The sequence below is a fragment of the Myotis myotis genome, unplaced genomic scaffold, assembly GCF_014108235.1.
Source record: "Myotis myotis isolate mMyoMyo1 unplaced genomic scaffold, mMyoMyo1.p scaffold_m19_p_8, whole genome shotgun sequence".
Lineage (NCBI taxonomy): Eukaryota > Metazoa > Chordata > Mammalia > Chiroptera > Vespertilionidae > Myotis > Myotis myotis.
Window position 1 is genome coordinate 93,976,001 of NW_023416390.1, and position 18,239 is coordinate 93,994,239.

Here is an 18,239-nt window from a genome sequence, read left to right on the forward strand (position 1 = left end):
CCGATGTCTGTGGGTCTACATCTGTGGTGGCGGGTCTTTCTTCGTAGTGGCTGTAAGGTCCCGGGTGGTGTCTGAGGCCACTCTGGGTGGTGGTGAGGCTGGGCTGTAGTCACAGCAGCTCTCCCTTTCAAGATGGTGTGATTTATATGGCAATGGTGGCTGCCCGGAAGTGCTTGCAGCAGTAACAGGGGCTCCCTGTCTAAGAGGGTCCTCTCCGTCAGTCCCCAAAAGTCCTGCAGGATCTAACTGTCCCTCACTCACACACACACACACACACACACACACCCCCCACACATGTCCACACACTCCCCTTTCGCTCCCTCACTTACTCACGCTCTCTCACTGCCGTCCTGTCAGCCGCCATCTTGACTCCTAAATAAATTTTATTGATTTCAAAGAGGGAGAGGGCAAGAGATAGAAACATCAATGGTGAATTAAGATAATGAGTAAAGAATTATAAGTGGCAGCCGAGTAGGTGGATGCTGTACAGACAAGCTCCCAGGAACAAGCTGGAATTACAACTGAAATACAGAAAGGCTTTCTGAATAATCAATGGAAAACTCACAATAGAGAACCCTAATACTCAAGGACCAAAGGTGGAGACTGCATAAAGACTGATAGGAGGGGTGGAGGCATGAAAGGGCTGGCTGGGCACCCACAGACGGCAACTGAAGTCCCAGAGAGATATCTCAGCTGTGGTGGGTGGGGCACTGAGAGCTCTGGGATCTAATCCCCAAGCTGGGTTCCCCAACAGAGAGCACCAAATCTGAGGAGGGTACCCACATAACGTCTAGCTGTGAAAAGCAGTGGGGTGCTATCTGCCAGGGTGTGGCAGCTGAAAGGTCGGGCACCCTCTTGAGGAGGCAGTGCACAAAAATTCACTGTGGAGTCACCCACCTTGTGCTCTGGCAGAGGGAGTGTGATGTGGACTGGACCTGTGAGAGCAGAATCCAGGACTGGGGACTTGGGTTATAGAGCTCAGAAGGCAGACACCCCAAGTTTCCTGGGCCGAGTTATTCCCTCATACAACGGAGGACATCTTTCCCACATAGACATCTGCCTTGCCTGGGGGGAAGACAGTTGACACACCCTATTGGAAAACACCTTTCTCTGAGGCGACTTAAGAGATTAAAAGTAATAATTAGCTTCTAGGCAGAAGCAACTGTCCCACCCTGTTGGGAAAAAAAAACTCTCCCTAAGACTGAGGACAATTGCCTGGGGGCAATTTAAGTCGGAATCCTTAGTCTGTATACCTAGGCTGTCTCTGGAGGCTTTGAGTATTTGCTTGATCCAGTGAGTCAGAAACAGCCTTTTAACACTGTCCTGCACTGGAGATTGAGAGGTGTAGAGGATATACCTAAAACATAGTCACAAACCCAAACAGACAACCAAAATGAGGAGACAAAGAAACAACCCCCAAATGAAAAAAATAGCAAATTCTCCAGAAGAGATAAATGAAGCAGAGATAAGAAATTTATCTAAAACAAGAGTTCAGAGTAATGATGGTAAAAATGCTCAACAGTATGAAAAATATATATATTAACTATGAAAAAAGAATAGTCTGAGATGAAGAATGACATAACACAAGTAAAAGACACATTAGAAAAAATACATAGCAGATTAAGAGAACCTGAGGATTGAATCAGTGAATTAGAAGACAGAGTTGAAAATATCAGAGAACCAAAAAGAAAAAAACAATTAAAAAACAAGAGGACAGCTTAAGGCACCTGTGGGACACCGCGAAATATAACAGTATTAGAATAGCAGGTGTGCCTGAAGAGGCAGAAAGGGAGGAAGGAGAAGGAGTTTGAAGAAATAATGGCAGAAAACTTCCCTAACCTGGTAAAGGAAAAAGTCACACAAGTTCAGGAGGCACAGAGAACCCCAAATAAGAAGAACCCAAACAGTTACACGCCTGGACACATCATAATTAAAATGCTAATTATTAAAGACAGAGAATCTTAAAGGCAACAAGAGAAAAGCAAACTGTTACTACAAAGGAGTTTCCATAAGGCTCACACCTGATTTCTCATCAGAAATTCTACAGGCCCTAAGGGAATGGCATGAAGAACTCAAGGTAATGAAAAGCAAGGATCTGAGACCAAGATTATTATATCCAGCAAGGCTATCATTCAAAATAGACGGTCAAATAAAGAGCTTCCCAGACCAAAAAAAAAGGCTAAAAGAGTACATCATCACCAAGCCAGCATTATAAGAAATGCTAAAGGGACTGCTGTGAGGGATTGCTAAGAAGAAGAAACAGAGAAATCTAGCCATACAGAATTAAAATGGCTATAAATAAGTACCTCTCAATTATAACCCTAAATTTAAATGGATTAAATGCTCCAATCAAAAGACATAGGGTAGTGGGATGGAAACAAAAACATGACCCAATTATATGCTGTCTACAAGAGACCCACTTCAGAACAAAAGAAACACACATGGAGCCGCCATCGGGGCGAGAGCTGGCGGCGATGGTTGGTGGAGAACTGTGGAGAACCGCTGCCTGCACCATTTTATCCTGTGCAAGCTCCAGGGGGTGATCAGACAAGATCCTTCTTATAAGACAGAGAGAGAAAGAGAAGTATTGATGTGAAAGAAACACATTGACGAGCCCTGAGCTGGGGAGGATCCTGTAATCGAGAAACTTACAGACTTTTCCTGCTAAGACGTCAATTTGTGTCTTAGAAAAACAGAAATACTGTGAAAGATTGAAATAACCTAAATCATCTAAAACTAAACAACTTCTAGTACTTATATAGAAAAAGGACATGTATTTGTAGACATTAGAATATCAGAATTTGAAGCAATTAAGAATGTCTCTGCCAAGTAGACAAATAGCTATTATTAACCTCTCCACCACCAGAGAATATAAATACTAAGGAAAATGGGAGATTGACAAATCAACTGCAGTATCTACGAAAAGTTGTCTCGAAGGCTTTATGAAAGCATAGTTTTTCCTGGCCTTTTCAGCAGCCTGTGGATGCCGTGAAACTAGAGTTGCTTGATTATTACACCATTATCAAAAACCCAATGGATTTAAGTACAATTAAGAAGCGCTTGGAAAATAAGTATTATGTGAAGGCTTCAGAATGCATAGAAGACTTCAGAACAATGTTCTCGAGTTGTTATTTATACAATAAGCCTGAAGATGACATTGTTCTTATGGTACAAGCTCTAGAGAATTTATTTAAACAGAAATTATTACAGATGCCAAAAATAGAGCAAGTTGTGGGTGGTAAGGAAAGAATAAAGAAAGGCACTCAACAGAATGTAGTAGTTTCTTCTGTTAAAGAAAAACAGTCTCCTAAAGGATCAGAAAAAGTATTTAAGCCGCAAGTGAGTCCCTCTGTATTTCCTGAAACATCTACTTCTCCTTTAAATATGGCACAAGGTGCTCCACCCAACTCTACCTCACAAACAGTGGCCCAGGTTACAAAGGGTATAAAGAGGAAAGCAGATACAACAACTCCTACAACTTCAGCAGTTAAAGCAAGTGGTGAACCTTCCCCAGCACTTACAGAAAAAAAACCCAGCAAAAATGCCACCCATAAAAGAAAGTGGGCGGAAGAATTCTCAGCAACAATATAAAGTTAAAGTAACTGAACCATTAAGGCACTGTAGTGAGATTCTGAAAGAACTGTTTGCAAAGAAGCACTTTTCATATGCATGGCCTTTTTATAATCCTGTTGATGTTAATGCATTGGGACTCCATAACTACTATGACATTGTGAAAAATCCAATGGATCTTGGAACTATCAAGAGAAAAATGGACAACCAAGAATATAAGGATGTATATGAATTTGCTGCAGATGTTAGATTAATGTTCATGAATTGCTACAGATACAGTCCTCCAGATCATGAAGTAGTGACAATTGCAAGAATGCTCCAGGATGTTTTTGAAATGCATTTTGCAAAGATCCCAGATGAACCTGTTGAGAGTAAGCCTGTATATAATATCAAAACAGATATCACAAAGTCCCTTGGTAGAGAAAGCAGTACTGAAACTTCCTCTGAAGATAACTCTTCTGGTGATTCTGAAGATGACCAAGTTCAGTGTATTGCAAGGCTTCAGAAGCAGCTTAAAGCTGTTCATCAGCAACTGTTCTATCCCAAGTACTACTCCATAAGCTAAAAAAATGACAGATCTAAATAGGAAAAGAAAAAAAGAAAGGTTAATAACATAGATGAAAATCCAAGAAAGAAGGTTAAGCAAATGAAATTAAAGGAGAAATCTAAGAGCAATGAGCCAAAGAAGAGGCAGCAACCAGTGTTGGCTCTGAAATCTGAGGATAAAGATAATGCTAAACCTATGAGCCATGATGAGAAAAGGCGGTTAAGTTTGGATATAACCAAACTCCCTGGAGATAAACTTGGAAAAATCGTTCATATAATACAATCAAGAGAACCTTCACTGAGAAATTCCAACCATGAGGAGATAGAAATAGACTAAAACACTGAAAACAACAAAACTGAGAGAGCTAGAAAAATATGTTGCCGCATGTCTAAGAAAAAGACCACTAAAACCTCGTGGTAAGAAAATTATGAAGTCAAATGAAGAACTTCATGCACAGTAAAAACAGGAGTTGGAAAAGCAATTAGTAGATGTCAATAATCAGTAAATTCCAGAAAATGCCAAACAAAATCTGAGAAAACGCCATCATCCACAGCTGTTGTTGGAATTGGTTCCTGGTTGAGAGACAGCAGCAGCAGTTCGTCAGCGTCTGCAAGTAGTAGCGGTGATTCAGTTACTTCAGACAGCAGTGATTCCGAATCAGAAATGTTACCTAAATTTACTGAAGTGAAACAGAATGGATCTCCTTCTAAAGAGAAAGTAACGATACAATCTTATATGCAAGATACAACCTCTAGTACTATTGCCCTTTTTCATCAGACTACACATTCAAGTGGAACCGCACCAGATCACCACCAGTTAGCAATTAATCATCAAGAATTAGAACATAAACCGAGGGTGAAAAACATTTCACCTTTACAAATCCTGCCTTTCTCAGGTGGTTCTGAAAAGCACTTGAATGGCCTAACTGTGATGCATCAGTTTGGGGATGACACAATGGCGGTCGAGTCTGAATGTCAAGTTTCTGTGCAGAAGGATATAAAAATCAAGAATGCTGACTGTTGGAAAAGTTTAGGCAAACCAGTTAAAACTTCAGGTGTACGGAAATCCTCAGATGAGCTCTTCAACCAGTTTAGAAAAGCAGCAGTAGAGAAGGAAGTAAAAGCTCGAACACAGGAACTAATACGGAAACATCTGGAAAAGAATACAATGGAACCCAAAGTATTTCAAGAAAATCAAAGGCACCCTGGCTCCACTCTAGAATCCTTTTCAAATAAGATGCCAAACAAGTGCCTTGGAGACAAGCAAAAAGAACATCAGCAGTCACTGGAAGCTCAAGAGAAGAGTAGCCGTGGGCTTCTCAAAGACCGTAATTTAGCAAGGGAGAGAGAGCAAGAGCGGAGGAGGAGAGAAGCAACGGCTGGTACCATTGATATGACTCTTCAGCGTGACATTATGACAATGTTTGAAAACAGCTTTGATTAAAACTCAGTTTTTGAATTAACCATCAACTTAAAATGAATGATATAAAAGATTAAGATGCATATGGCAAAATTATTGCTGTTTCAGACATCAAAACACCAATATTAACGTTGTATTTTGACTGCTAAAATGATTAAACAATTTTCACTACATTTCTTAATAGGTATATGTTCATTTTTTAATGACATTACTGGAACTTTTATAATATTGGATCCCTAAAAATTGAATAAATTCCCAGATGTTATTAAAAAAGAAAAAAGAAAGAAAGAAACACATGATGAAAGTGAAGGGATGGAAAAAATTTTTCCATGCAAATGGAAAAGAAAAAAAAGGTAGAATAGCAATACTCATATCTGACAAGATAGACTTTAAATTGAAGGCCATCATAAGAGATAACAAAGTATTATATAGACAACTATATAATACTAAAGGGATCGATCCAACAAGAGGATATAACCTGGGTAAACATATATGCACCCAATGGATAGGTGCACCTAAATGTATAAAAAAAATTTGTAGAGGTCTTTAATGGAGAGATCAACAACAATACAATCATAGTAGGGGACTTTAACACCCCTCTGACTTCACTTGACAGATCTTCCAGACAAAAACTTAACAAGGAATCAGAGACTCTAAAGGACACACCGGATCAGATGGATTTAATAGACATTTATAGAACATTTCACCCCAATGCAGCAAAATATACATTCTTCTCAAGTGCACTTGGATCATTCACAAAGATATACCACAGGTTAGGACACAAAACAAGTCTTTACACGTTTAAGAAGATTGAAATCATATCAAGCATCTTCTCAGATCACAGTGGAATGAAATTAGAAATCAACTAGAGTAAAAACACCCAAAAACATTCAAACACATGGAGGCCAAATAGCACATTATTAAACAATGAATGGGTTATCAGCAAGATCAAGAAAGAAATTTTAAAAAAACTTCCTGGAAACAAATGAAAATGAACACCCAACAACCCAAAATCTCTGGGACACAGCAAAGGCAGTCCTGAGAGGGAAGTTCATAGCACTACAGGCATACCTCAAAAAAGAAAAGAGAAGAGAAAGAAAGAAAATCATCAATAAACTATTTAACTGTACAACTTAAAGAACTAGAAAGAGAACAACAAGAAAAGCCCAGGATAAGAAAAGGGAGGAAATAATAAGATTAGAGCAGGAATAACATAGAGACTCAGAAAAAAAAAAAGTCAATGAGACCAAGAGCTAGTTCTTTGAAAGGATAAACAAAATTGATAAACCATTAGCCAGACTCATCAAGAAACAGAGGGAGGATCCAAGTAAATCAGAAATGAAAATCAAGAAGTAACCACGGACACCAGAGAAATACAAAGGATTGTAAGGAAATACTATGAACAACTATATGCCAACAAGCTGGACAATGTGGATGAAATTCCCAGAAAAATACAATCTTTCAAAACTGAATCAGGAAGAATCAAAAAACCTGAATAGGCCAATAACAACCAATGAAATAGAAGCAGTAATAATAAAAACTCAACAAACAAAAGCTCAGGTTCAGATGGCTTCACAGGGGAATTTTTCCAAAACATTCAAAGAAAAACACCTATACTTCTCAAACTATTTCAGAAAACCCAAGAGGAAGGAACACTTCCAAACTCTTTTTATGAGCCCAGTATTATCCTAATTCCAAAACCAGATAAAGACACTACAAAGAAAGAGAATTACAGGCCAATATCCCTGATAAACATGGATGCTAAAATCCTCAAAAAATATTAGCAAATTGCATCCAGCAATATATTAAAAAGATCACACCCATGACCAAGTGGGATTTATTCTAGGGATGCAAGGCTGGTACAATATTCACAAATCAAAAGATGTGATACATCACATAAATTAGAAGACAAAAATCACATGATCATATCAATAGACGCAGAAAAAGTGTTCGACAAGATCCAACACCCATTTTTTTTATAACTCTCAGCAAAGTTGGAATAGAGGGAGCATATCTCAACATGATAAAGGCCATGTATGACAAACCTATAGCCAACATCATACTCAATGGGAAAAAACAAACCATTTCCCCTAAGAACAGGAACAAGACAGGGATGCCCACTTTCACCACTCCTGTTTGACATAGTACTGGAAGTCCTAGCCATAGTGATTAGACAAGAAGAAGAAATAAAAGGCATCCAATTTGGAAAAGAAGTAAAACTCTCATTATTCACAGATGACATGATATTGTACATAGAAACTGTACATGATATTGACATGATATTGTACATAGACTCCATCAAAAAACTGCTACACTTAATAAATGAATTTAGCAATGTAGGAGGATATAAAATTAACATCCAGAAACCTATGGATTTTTTATACACCAATAATGAACTAACAGAAAGAGAAACTTAAAAAAAAAATCCCATTTACCATTGCACCAAAAATGTTTGGATACCTAGGAATAAACTTAGCTAAGGAGGTAAAAGACCTGTATTCGGAAAACTACAGGACATTGAAAAAGGAGATAAAAGAAGGCATAAACAAATGGAAGAATATACCATGTTCATGGATTGATAGAATCAACATCATTAAAATGTCCATACTACCCAAAGCAATCTATAGATTCAGTGCAATCCCTATTAATATATCAATGGAATATTTCACAGACCTAGAACAAACTCTCCTAAAATTCATATGGAATAAAAAAAGACCCCAAATAACTGCAGCAATCTTGAGAAAGAAGAACAAAGTTGGAGGGATCACAATGCCAGATATCGAGCTTTACTACAAAGCCACTCTTCTCAAAACTGCCTTGTACTGGCACAAAAACAGACATATAGACCAATGAAACAGAACAGAGAACCCAGAAATCGACACAAGCCATTATGTTCAGTATTTGACAAAGGAGGCAAGAATACACAATGGAGTCAAGACAGCCTCTTCAATAAATGATGGGAAAATTGGACATATATATGCAAAAGAAAAACTAGATTACCAACTTACACCATATGTAAAAATAAACTCAAAATGGATAAAGGACTTAAACATAAGATGGGAAAACATAAAAATCTTACAAGAATCCATAGGCAGCACAATATTAGACATATGTCAAAGCAATATCTCCTAAGGCAGTGGTTCTCAACCTACCTAATGCCACGACCCTTTAATACAGTTCCTCATGTTGTGATCCCCAACCATAAAATTATTTTCATTGCTACTTCATAACTGTAATTTTGCTACTGTTATGAATCGTAATGTAAATATCTGATATGCAGGATGTATTTTCATTGTTACAAATTGAACATAAAGCATAGTGATTAATCACAAAAACACTATGTAATTATATATGTGTTTTCCGATGGTCTTAGGCAACCCCTGTGAAGGGTTGTTCGACCCCTAAAGGGGTCGCGGCCCACAGGTTGAGAACCACTGTCCTAAGGTAATGGAAACTAATGAGAAAACAAACAAATGGAACTACATCAAAATAAAATGCTTCTGCACAGCAAAAGAAACCAACAAAACAACAAGAAAGCCCATGTATTGGAGAATATATTTGCTAATGTTATCTCTGATAAGATTTTAATCTCCAAAATTTAAAAGGAACCCATACAACTTAAAAAAAGGAAGACAAACAATCCAATCAAAAAATGGGCAAAGGACCTAGAACTTTACAAAAGAGGACATAAAGAAGGCCAAGAGATATATGAAAACATGCTCAAAGTCACTAATCATCCAAGAGATGAAATCAAAACAACAATTAGGTACCATCTCACACCTGTCAGAATTATTATCAACAAATCAACAGATGACAAGTGCTGGAGAGGATGTGGAGAAAAGGAACCCTCGTGCACTGCTGGTGGGAATGCAGACTGGTGCAGCCACTGTGAAAACAGTATGGCGTAAATTAAAAATGCAACTCCCATTTGACCCAATAATCCCACTTCTAGGAATATACCCCAATAAATAAGAAATAGCAGTCAGAAAGGATATATGCACCCCTATGTTCATAGCAGCACAATTTACAATAGCTAAGATCTGGAAACAGCCTAAGTGCCCATCAGCAGATGAGTGGATTAAAAAACTGTGGTACATCTACACAATGGAATACTACACTACTGTAAAAAAGAAGGAACTCACCATTTGCAACAGCATGGATGGACCTGGAGAGCATTATGCTAAGCGAAATAAGCCAGTCGCAGAAAGATAAATATCACACTATCTCACTCATTTGTGGAATCTAATGAACAACATAAACTGGTGAACAAAAATAGAGCCAAAGGAGGGGAAAATATTTTAAAATACATACATAATGGCATTACAAGACTATAGTATGAATGAATTGTGGGAGAGGTCTGAGACAAATGCTGAGATCTACGCAAGTTAGTTTAAGTAGCTGGAGCTTCAGTGTATCTATAAATTTCATAGTACATGATAAGTAAGTGCATTCTTAGACTTTACTAAATGAGAGAAGTAGTGAGCTGGTTAAATAATAAATCATCACCAAATTTTAATGCATTGTGAAAAATCTTATTTTTCTACATTTTTTGGCCTGTGTTTTACTAATGAAAATACCATATAATTTTTCTTTGTAAATTTTAAAAAAAAAAAATATATATATATATATATATATATATATATATATATATCGATCTCGGGGCCGTCACATCCGAAACAACTGAACGGACGACCAAACAGGCTGTGTGGTGCGATAAGGGCGGCAGGGGGGTTAGTGAGGGACAACCAAACAACTGAACACCAGGCTGAGTGGGACGACCCAGTTGGTGGGGGCGGGGCAGTGAGGGGCAACCAAGCTGGCAGGGGGGCACAGTTGGGGGTGACCAGGCCAGCAGGAGGGGGCAGTTGGGGATAACCAGGCCGGCGGGGGGGAGGGGGGCAGTGAGGGGCGACCAGGTCAGCAGCGGGGAGCAGTTTGGGGCGACCAGGTTGGCAGAGGGGTGCAGTGAGAGGTGACCAGGCTGGCAGGTGGGGCAATTGGGGGCGACCAGGCCAGCAGGGGAGCAGTTGGGGGTGACCTGTTGGCAGGCAGAGGCAGTTACGGGTGATCAGGCCGGCAGGGGTGCCAGTAAGGGGCAATCAGGCAGGCAGGCAGGTGAGCAGTTGGGAGCCAGCAGTACTGGATTGTGAGAGGCATGTCTGAGGGGTCCCAGATTTGAGAGGGTGCAGGCTGGGCGGAGGGGACCCCACCTCATGCATGAATTTCGTGCACTGGGCCTCTAGAGTATATTATAAAAATCCAGTGGTCCTAAAACCATAATGACCAAAGACTGCTCATCAGGAGGCTGTGTGCGTAGTAAGGCACGTATGGATGGGCAGGGCTATGTGCGCAGCGAGGCACACACGGGTGGGCGGGGATTAGACTCTGGGACTTGACTCTGGGACTCACGGCGTGGTGGGACTCGGGGGGGGGGAGTTGCGGGTCGCGGCGGGGTCTGGGGTACCAGGCCTTGCGCGGCTTTCCGCAGGTCTGGGTCTCGCACGATTTCACGCATTGGGTCACTAGTATTCCATAAAGGGCAGCTCAAAAATATTCTGAACATCAATGCAGTGGCTCGGATTAAAAATAGGTCATGAATAATTCAAATAGTGAATAATCCATTGGAGATTAAAAATAATTTCCAATAGGTACTAGAGTTAGCAGAGGTTAAGGGTGAAGGGAGGATTCAGAATCATGAGGATCTGTGAGACATATAAACGGGTTATATATGTGAGTGAACTTTATCTTACTGTTTGGACATTGCTCACAAAACGTTCTCATATATACTTTTTAATCTCCTGAATACATTTTAAATAAATTTTAATATTTTTACATTATGCTAGCTTTTGTTATATAACTTCTTCAGAAAGTAAAGGAAGTGGAACTTTTATTTTAAAATCAAGAAACATCAATGATAAGGGAATACTTTCTTGCTTTTTGTCTATTTTTGACTTGCATGTCTCTTCATTTTCATTGTAAACTAAACATTTGAAATTATATAGTATGCCAACTCTGGATATGAGATTACCCCCTTCTCCAGGGTTTGTTGTTGCTGCTTGTTGTACTAGTTGTCTGTTTTGTGCCTTCTAAGCTAGTTCTGTGAAGTCTGCATTGTTTGTCTCCCTGATTTGCTTTTGGAGGTTAGCTAAAATGGAACAGAGATTTCCTTAAGTGCTCAGAACCACCAAAACCCCCCAGTTTTTGGCAAGGGCCTGCAGTTGCCTGTTGGGGCACATCCTCAACAGCCAATCAATCACCTTAGAACTCTACCTTAGCCATCACTTGCTCCTTGTATGGAGCCTCAAGGTCAGCCAGAGGTGAAAGCTTAGAGCCATCCTAAGTCTTTCTTGATTATGCACACAGCCCTAAGCATATGCAGGGCATTACACATGTGCGTGGTCTTCTGTATTCCCAGGAATATGTCTTTTCTTTTCAAAGTCTCCTATGGACATCTCATTGGTTAGCTTCTCTTTCAAAGATTTTTGTTTATTCTGTTTTTTGCTCTACTTCAGGCAGCCTCAGGAAGCTTAATACATTCAAGAAGTACTTCCAAGGAGAAGATTTTAAGCACTGGGCAAGTTCAATAGAGAGAGGCTTTGATGGTGCAGTCTTCCAGTAGGTCAAATAATGACTGCTTTGTGAACGATGCTTTGAAAGTCCTCCATCCTTCTTCCTCTAGTATGGTAAAGCAGGCTATTGATTTTTGAACTTGGAGGAGGTGAATGGGAGTAGGGTAAAAGTTAAAATTCCACAAAACCACACTTCTTATCGATATGCAACCATGTTGGTTGGCTTTTAGATGCTCCTTGGGTTGCTGCAAGCCTTTGGTTAATTTCCAGACTTCTGAAAAAATTACTCTGTTTTTGCTGATTTTGGTGTTGCTTTTACGGAGAGGTTAACTTTCATAGCTCCTTACTCTGGCATTTTGCTGACGTTGCTCCGATACATCACGATTTTATTTTACATTTCCATAATTAATAATTAAGTGGAGTACCACTTTGTATGTTTTCAGCTCTTCCGATATTCTCTTTTGTGATGTGCTTATTTAAGTATTTGGGTTGTTTGGTGTTTTCCTTTTTGATTTATGAACATTCTTTATATATACTTACTGGAGGCCTGGTGCATGAATTCCTGCATGGATGAAGTCCCAAGGGGTTGGGGTGGAGGGGCCGGTGGGACTTCCTTCTCGGCCCGGGATCCAGATCCATCCCACTGATGTTCGTGTCAGTTTTCAGGAGCCACCTTCAGCCACTTTTATTTATTTTATTTTTTTTTAATATATTTTATTGATTGTTTTTACAGAGAGGAAGGGAGAGGGATAGAAAGTTAGAAATATAAATGAGAGAGAAACATCGATCAGCTGCCTCCTGCACACCTCCTACTGGGGATGTGCCTGTAACCAAGGTACATGCCCTTGACCCGAATCGATCCTGGGACCTTCAGTCAGCAGGCCGACACTCTATCCACTGAGCCAAACTGGTTAGGGCTCTGCAGCCACTTTTATATTCTTTCTTCCTTGGGAAGCATCTAGGGAGAGGAAGTGGCCATGGTGCCTGAGGCTGACTTCCAAGTCTGGCGGCACTGTCAGGGTCTTGCTGGCAGCACTGGTCCGTCTGTGCCTGGCGTGTTCTCTGGAGATTGGACCTGCAGGACTACTGATGGAGGGAGTGGCTGCCGCCAGGCCTGTGGGCCACTGGGTCAGGTCTGTCAGCTGAGCAATGCTCCCACTGTGGAAGCACACTGACCACCAGGGGGCAGCTCCTGTGTTGAGTGTCTGCTCCCTGGTGGTCAGTGCATGTCATAGCGACCGGTCATTACAGTTGTAACAGCGGCTTAGGCTTTTATATATATACTAGAGGCCCGGTGCACAAAAATTTGTGCACTGGAGGGGTGGGTCCCTCAGCCCAGCTTGCCCCCTATCACATACTGGGAGCCCTAGGGGATGTCCTACTACCTGCTCTCTGCTCCCCTTGGGGAGTGGGCCTAAGCCACAGTCTGGCCTCCCTTTGTGGGAGTCGACCGGTCTGATCAGGGGAAGGCAGCAGCCCCGTCACCGCACTGTTGCAGCCACTGCCAGTCACGGCAGCCACCAGGTGTTTTCATCAACACGGACTCCAGTCCCTTCACCATGAAAAAATGACAACTTTCTTTAGGCATTTTCAAGAAGTGTCTTTCATAGGATATGACCTTCCTTTCTTCCTTTCTTCCTTTCTTCCTTTCTTTCCTTTCTTTCCTTTCTCTTCTTTCTTCTTTTTCTCTCACCTGAGGATATGTTTCCATTGATTTTTAGAGAATGTTGAAGAGAAAGGGAAAGACAGAGAGAAACATCAAAGTGAGAGGAACACTTTGATTGGTTGCCTGCTGCATGAGCCCTGCAACCTAGGTACATGCCCTTGGTCAGAATTGAACCCAGAATCTGCGTGGGGCAGGCCAAAGCATTACCCACTGAGCCAAACCAGCTAGGGCAGGATATGACATTTCTTAACCTTCCAGCAGCAGAACTTCCTTTTTTTCTCCAGGAGTGTGGTAAAAAAAAACCCTAGATCACCTATTTGGACTCTCATTACCCAAGTTACTAAGAATATTACCAGTGGCATACAGGGAGCTTAGCCAATCAGCAGTCAGAAAAGTTGTTTCCTCTGTAGCTCACACTAATTGCCGGTTTGGCCCCTGCCCAGGCCTAACGCCTTTGGCGAGTCATTAGCCCTGAGCCGGGGCACCCCCAGCTCCCCGCCGCTGCCGCCATCAACGATCGCTGGCTGGCTCCTCCCCGGCCCAAAACTAAAGCCTCAGGCCGAGGTGTTAGGCCTGGGCCAGGGCACCCCCTGCTCCCTGCCGCCGCCGCCATCAAGGATCGCTGACTGGCTCCGCCCCGGTTCCCCATCGCTGCCACCATCAACAATCGCTGGCTGGCTCCTCCCCGGCCCAAGCCTAAAGCCTCTGGTGAGTCATTAGCCCTGGGCCGGGCCACCCCCAGCTCCCCGCCGTGGCCATCAACGATCACTGGCTCATGATCGCTGGCTGTCTCCTCCCCGGCCTAAGCCTAAAGCCTCTGGCCGAGGCGTTAGGCCTGGGCCGGGGCACCCCCAGTTCCCCGCGGCCGATTTCTGGCTGGCTCCGCCCAGGTTCCCTGCTGCAGCCACCATCAAGGATCGCTTGCTGGCTCTGCCCAGGCCCCAGCCTAAAGCCTCAGTCTGTGGCTTGGGGCTGACATATGCAAAGTAGCCACCATCTTGGCTGGCGATTAATTTGCATATCTCGCTGATTAGCCTATGGGAAGGGTAGTGAAGTTACGGTTAATTACCATGTTTCTCTATTATTAGATAGGACTAGTGGCCCAGTGCATGAAATTCGTGCACAGGGGGGAGTATGTTCCTCAGCCTGGCCTGCATCCTTTCCAATTTGGGACCCCTCGAAGGATGTCCTACTGCCAGTTTACAGGGATCGGGCCTAAACCGGCAGTCGGACATCCCTCTCGCAATCCAGGACTGCTGGCTCCTAATCACTCACCTGCCTGCCTGCCTGATTGCCTCTAACCACTCTGCCTGCCAGTCTGCTTGCTCCCAACTGCACCTTCCCCCCCCCCCCCCCCGCTGCCGGCCTCCTTTTCCCCAAATGCCCCCCCACCAGCCTGATCACCCCAAACTGTCCCCCCTGCTGGCCTGCTCGCCCCTACTTTCCCTCCCCACTGGCCTGCTCATCCCCAACTGTCCCCCTGCTGGCCTGCTCACTCCAAACTGGCCCCCCTCCCCCGCAGTCCTGATCACCTCCAACTGATCCCCACTGATGGCCTGCTTGTCCCCAACTGGCCCCCTGCTGGTCTGCTTACCCCCAACGGCCCTGCCCCCCACCAGCCTGATCACCCACAACTGCCCTCCCCTCTTGGCCTCTAGCTGCCTCTACCTCGGCCCCGCCACCATGGCTTTGTCCAGAAGAACATCTGGAAGGTCTCCCAGGCTAATTAGCATATTACCCTTTTATTAGTATAGATGAATTGTTTTATAGAATGGGCATTTGATTACAGATGGTTTCCCATGGCATTTTTTCTAAAGAAGTGAAAATTACTTAAAAAAATGTCTCAGGAAGACTTTGAGAAATTTACAGTATCTGCTTTTCTTCCAAGAAAGTTGTCACTTTTATGCCAGAGTGAGAATTATTTGTATGCTTTGTATGTCAGCATTGGGCCACTGTGACTGGGGGGCACTTAGCTTGACTTGAGAGTAATTATCTTGCTCACTGGCTGGGAGGGAGGGTGTGAGGCAGAGGAGATAAATACTCGGTTCTGGATTATTCGTAGATTGCTGACTTTCTGGATTGCTTGGGCAAGCCCCTCCTTTTATTGATGTCCACCTTCTATTGACAGACATCTACCCTGGTAGAGAAATGAGATGAAACTCTCTTTCTTTTCATTGTAAAAAGCATTTGAATTCCTAAGGTGTGATAAGGCCTCCCGGCCATCAACAGTCAAGGTACACATTTTCATGGAGGATGTTCCCACTCTTGAATAAATCAAAACAATTTTTTCTTTTAATTTAAACTTTCTTCTATAACTGTTTTCTTGTTACTTAAAAGCTAGTTTTTTTGAAACTACTTCCAAAGCTTTTCAAGCTGTATATGTCCTTGGAATGAATTTATAAATTAGAATTGAGCCCGGCCAGTGTGACTCAGTGGTTTAGCATTGACCTATGAACCAGGAAGTCACAGTTTGATTCCAGGTCAGGCCACATGCCCGGATTGTAGGCTTGATCCCCAGTACGGGACGTGTTGGAGGCAGCCGATTAATGATTCTCTCTCATCATTGATGTTTCTTTATTTTTCTTTTTTTTAAATATATTTTATTGTTTTTTTACAGAGAGAAAGGGAGAGGAATAGAGAGTTAGAAACATCGATGAGAGAGAAACATCAATCAGCTGCCTCCTGTATGCCTCCTACTGGGGATGTGCCCGCAACCAAGGTACATGCCCTTGACCAGAATCAAACCTGGGACCCTTCAGTCCGCAGGCCGACGCTCCATCCACTGAGCCAAACCGGCCAGGGCTCATCATTGATGTTTCTATCTCTCTCCCTCTCCCTCCCTCTCTGAATCAGTGAGAATATATGAGAGAGAGAGAGAGAGAGAGAGAGAGAAGTGTGTATGTTTGTAAATAACAAAACATGTATTTGATGCTCTTAGAAAGTCTTATTTTCTTTCATTAAAACTTGTGCAGTATAGGGAACTCCGTAGATTCTCTTAATTTGAAGAAAGTTAGGGGGAAAGGTACTAATTCAGAGTTCCTTGGGAAAATGTGTCACTTATATATTTTTTTATGTTTATTTTTTTTTTAAATCAAAAACTGAAATATTTTCTATTCAGAAAATATATTTGGATCTAAATATCTGCTATAATTTAAAACCTAAAATGTTGATTTAAATATTTTAAAAATGGTTGGGATGTTTGTTTGTTTTTAAATAAGTTAGGTTACTAAAGTTCTACATGTTACTGGATCACCTGGGGTAATTTTCTGATTGGAAAATTAAGAATTATAGTCAGAGGGGAGGACATGAGAATTTTTAAAGAACATACTCCAGTGATTCCCAAAGTGGGCGCTACCGCCCCCTGGTGGGCGCTGCAGCGATCCAGGGGGCAGTGATGGCCACAGGTGCATTTGTTTTAACTTTTTTTGTATTACCTTTCTATTCTGAGTTCAATAAATAGTTTCATAATTTCAAACTTCAATGTTTCTAATTTACACCTTTCTTTACTATATTTTACGAAAAAGGTAGAAACATTAATACGTATATCTTTCTGTTTAATTGCTATTAAAATTTTTAAAAAATTAATTTCCAGGGGGCGCTGAGTAATATTTTTTCTGGAAAGGGGGCGGTAGGCCAAATAAGTTTGGGAACCACTGACATATTCAATTTACTTTAGAAGCTGAACCTCCTTATCATGTGACTTGTTTTGTTTGTATGTTAAACTATATTATCACATAAGCATTGCTGCTATTGGAACAAACAGTGACAGTTGATTCAGGTCATTTGAATGTCCACTGTCTGTTTTAATTTGTATGTTCGTTTTGACTCTATCATATGCTCAATTTCAGTGGAAGTCATGACAACCTATTATTTTTGCCTGCTCCCTCCTTTAGTTTGTACCAGTCCCTTTAGCATTCCTTGCATTGCTGGCTTGGTGGTGATAAACTCCCTTAGCCTTTTTTTGTCTGTGAAGCTTCTTATTTCCCCTTCAAGTTTGAATGATAGCCTTGCTGGAGAGAGTATTCTTGGATTCAGTCCTTTGCTTTGCATCACTTTGTAAATTTCCGTCCATTCTTTTCTGGCCTGATGTGTTTCTGTTGAGAAATCATTTGATAATCTAATGGGAGATCCCTTGTATGTAACTTTCCGTCTCTCTCTTGCAGCCTGTAAGATTCTCTCTTTGTCCTGAACATTTGCCATGGTAATTATGATGTGTCTTGGTGTGGGTCTTTTCGGGTTCACCTTGTTTGGGACTCTCTGGGCTTGTGTGACTTTTTTCTTCCCCACCTCAGGGAAGTTTTCTGATATTATTTCTTCGAATAGGTTTTCTAATCCTTGTTCCTCTTTCTGTTGTTCTGGCACCCCTATTATTCGTATGTTGTTTCGTTTCATGTTGTCCCAAAGCTCCCTTAGGCTCTCCTCCTGTCTTTTAATTTTTTTCTCCAATTGCAATACATTTTGGGTGTGT

The 18,239-nt window shown here is 41.7% G+C and overlaps 1 protein-coding gene and 1 pseudogene across 7 annotated transcripts in view; both read left to right on the forward strand.

Annotated features, from left to right (window-relative positions):
- The window catches only part of UGGT1 (UDP-glucose glycoprotein glucosyltransferase 1), a 190,335-nt gene that overhangs the window by 156,668 nt on the left and 15,428 nt on the right, over window positions 1-18,239 (forward strand). The gene's annotated exons all lie outside the window — the stretch shown is intronic.
- Window positions 2,350-6,065, forward strand: LOC118661132 (annotated as a pseudogene).